Genomic DNA, 3,302 nt, shown 5'->3' on the forward strand with positions numbered 1-3,302 from the left:
TCTGGATGTCTGCTCTCAAAGATGAACTTCAGCAGCACTAACCAGCCTCTAAAAAAGGATTGTTTGGAGATTATCTTCATTGATAGTTGTAGAGGAAATATTAGAGAGCCTACCCCAGGAACAACCCACGGCAGCAAAGATTACTCCATTAATCATTTGGCTGCCACCCAGCTGTCCACATTAAGACCAAAATTAGAGAGGTTTGAGGTTAGCTTTTTATTATGAGCAGATATGTCACGTTGTGACTAGATACCGTGTCGAAATTAAGCTGCCGGAACTATGGAGGTGGAAAGCCTTTATTTAGACTGCTCTTCATCATGAAACCTCCTCCAGATTTCCAGTGAAACCCCTTTCACAACATATGTCAGAATGCTGACTAAGAGGAGCAGATCAGTTGATCCTAGCGACCCCTTCAAAGCTATGTAGTGGCTGCTGTCATTGCTTTTACATTACGATGCTTTATTCAGAATTCAGGCTACTGAAAGAGCCTCTGAACAGGGCTGTGCAGAAAGCAAAACATTTGCATCGTCGATTTAATTCTTTTTGGATATGAAAATGCTTTTGGTTTGATTGGGCACAATTTCACATATCAACAATTGTATTCTACATGAAATCTCTCTGATATACTACAAGACTATGGTGTTTGTTCATTGAAAACAATTGAAAAACATACATCATTGCATGTTTTCAATGCAAAGCTATTTTCATCCACAAATGGATCCAGGTGTCACTCAGAACATCATGGTACCCAAATGATTATTTATGTATAGAAATATATTATTTTTTGGTTTGTAGTAAAAACTGGTGGGGGAGGAGGATCCTTACAATTTTGCAGTAAATGTTTCATTTCTGTTTGAATAATTTGCATGCCCTGACCCCAAGAATAACTTATATTGTTATTTTATGCATCACCTAGCAACATTTATATGTACGAGGTTCCATAGCACCAGAGGTCACCACCACACCCATTATCAAAATCATATGGTGATGGTCCTTTAATGGTCTTCATTACAGAACAGCTACCACTGTGCAGTTAAAAATACAAATGTCCATTAAAGAAACTAAATGGTATTGCTGTGCTGCCTTCGGTCCCTTTAACATGAAAGGTAGTGTGTACTTCTAAAATTCTTCTCCAAAGGGCATCTCCATCATTTTCCATCATGTTTTGCATTGTCTCTATGCATCTGCAAGACACTCGGCGGACCCTGGTGTTTTCCGTTTCCTGTTACACAAAATCTCAGTAGGTAACAATCCATGCCTCATTGACGCCACTCCATAATTTAACGGTGCCGAATATGGATTGGTCTGATTCCATGTTTTTTTAGTATTGTTCTGTTTCCACCACCTGTTAAGCTCGAGATAATGAGGACTTGTATTCAGTTTGCAAATCATACATTTGTAGCTGAAAAAGGATATCTGTGTCTTTGGATGAAGTAGGAAAAATGTTAGCCCAACTCTTCTGTCAATAACTCATTTATGGTCAGTCCCAGCACACACTGAAAAATAAATAAAGATGTATAACTTTGTACAATATTGTAAATAAAGATGCACAACATTTTATACCAATGGACTAAACCAACATTTTATTTCTCTACTTGAGCTTATTAACATTCAATTTTTCTTTTTTCCTTAAGCCACTGGTCTCCAGTTTTGTCAGCGCTGTTCTGAGAGAATTTTCCCTGCGCCTTTTCTTACGCTTACTGTCAGTACTACAGGACCGGGTTTATTAAAATTATCTCCTTCAGAGTCTCAAAGTCTTTATTAAGAGCAGCAGTTCATGTCTACTGGACAACTTTGCAAAGTAGCTCTCTCAGGTTGCTGAGTCTGGCAGTCAGGTTAGACATAGGTTGCCTTACATAGTTCACCATTTTAAGGAATCCCTGTACCCCTTCCTTGTCTGGTAGGAAAGGCACGATGGTGACGCCCTCTACTGTAATCCCCATACTATGATCTACTTTGCTGTGTTACCTTCGTTCACAGATATGTTGTTTCCATTATAGGGAATTTACAGTTTATTTAGGTCTAACCCAACAGCTCTCCTTCCCAGGAGCTGCTTTTCATGCTTGTCTGTTGTTTTTCCCCCCAATCAGACCTTAGCACCTTCAATAACATCAAAAATCTGCCGTGTTCTTCGGGGAACAACTTGGGTTATGAACACAACAAGAACAGTAGTCTGAGGACGCAATGGGCACATCTGCACGAGTCATTTACTATGGAGCTGCTTAATTAGCTCCACAGTAAAGTCTCGAACAGTCTACACATGCGGCCCTATTAGGCCACAGGAAACTAATTAACTCTGCAGTGGATTAGTACTTGTAAATACAAGTACTGTCCTGCGGCGGTGTTCCTTAGTGCACAACAATACGCATGTAGATGCTGATGGGGTGGGCTGAGGCACAAGCACCTTCATGCCCCAGCTAGCCCCTCCACAGCACGTTAAGCCAGGTCAGAGCAGCCCCGAGCTGGCAGACTGCCCCTTGCGCCACCCTGCCAGCTGGGGCTGCTCTGATCCAGCTCAACGTGCTGTGGTCCCAGGCACATGTGAAGACACAGCACCTGGGAGCAATGAACTCTGGCATGATCAACACTGGAGTTTATTGCTTTGCCTTAATTTCACGCCCAATTTCTCCAAAAGAGCATCTTGCTTTTGCACTGAAATATGTGCTCTTGCTATTTAAGGGTGCTTCCCCCAAACCTGCAAATGCACTCAGCATAAGAAAAATAGTTGCTGTTATTATTGTCATTGTTTTTTAGATATATATCCCCCTCTGTCCAAAAAAAGCTTGCCCACAAGAGTGACTTTTGGTAAATCTGCAGTATGAAAGACACATGACATCTGGCCACTGTGGGCTCTTCCAACTCCAGTGCTGGGAACTCCTGTTCTGGCCACAGATATTTTAGCATGTCCAAGTGACCTTGATCAAAAGACAGCAATTAGTTTTATAAATAGGGGTCAGTCAGTTAAATGCAGCTCACTGTACAATAACAGAGAGACTTACTTGCTATTCTCAACCAGTGCACAGGCTTTTCTAAATCTCCCCATCCCGTGCAGACATCTGTCACCAAAACGAATGTAATTAGCATACATATATCTATGCCAACATACTGATGATCTCATTTCAGATCTGTCACTCTGGATTCAAACATTCACCAGTGGCTATTCCCTCAACTCCAGTTTGCTATAGTGCCATATTTGTACCACAGTTGCTAAAACCCACTCTCAGTAAAAACCTTGAATCGTGTTAGCAGCTGGTCGTCCAAAATCAGAACCAGCTGAGCACAGATATTTCAACCTTTGCTCT

General features: G+C 41.4%; 1 long non-coding RNA gene across 2 annotated transcripts in view; it reads right to left on the minus strand.

Annotated features, from left to right (window-relative positions):
- Positions 1–298: 298 nt before the first annotated feature.
- The window catches only part of LOC112550780, a 41,747-nt gene continuing 38,743 nt past the window's right edge, over positions 299–3,302 (minus strand). For both annotated transcript variants that reach the window (XR_003094778.1, XR_003094779.1), the window contains exon 3: positions 299–1,496. This is a non-coding gene — a long non-coding RNA (uncharacterized LOC112550780). The remainder of the gene's footprint in view (positions 1,497–3,302) is intronic.

Source organism: Alligator sinensis, unplaced genomic scaffold (assembly GCF_000455745.1).
Source record: "Alligator sinensis unplaced genomic scaffold, ASM45574v1 scaffold984_1, whole genome shotgun sequence".
Taxonomy (NCBI): Eukaryota; Metazoa; Chordata; order Crocodylia; family Alligatoridae; genus Alligator; species Alligator sinensis.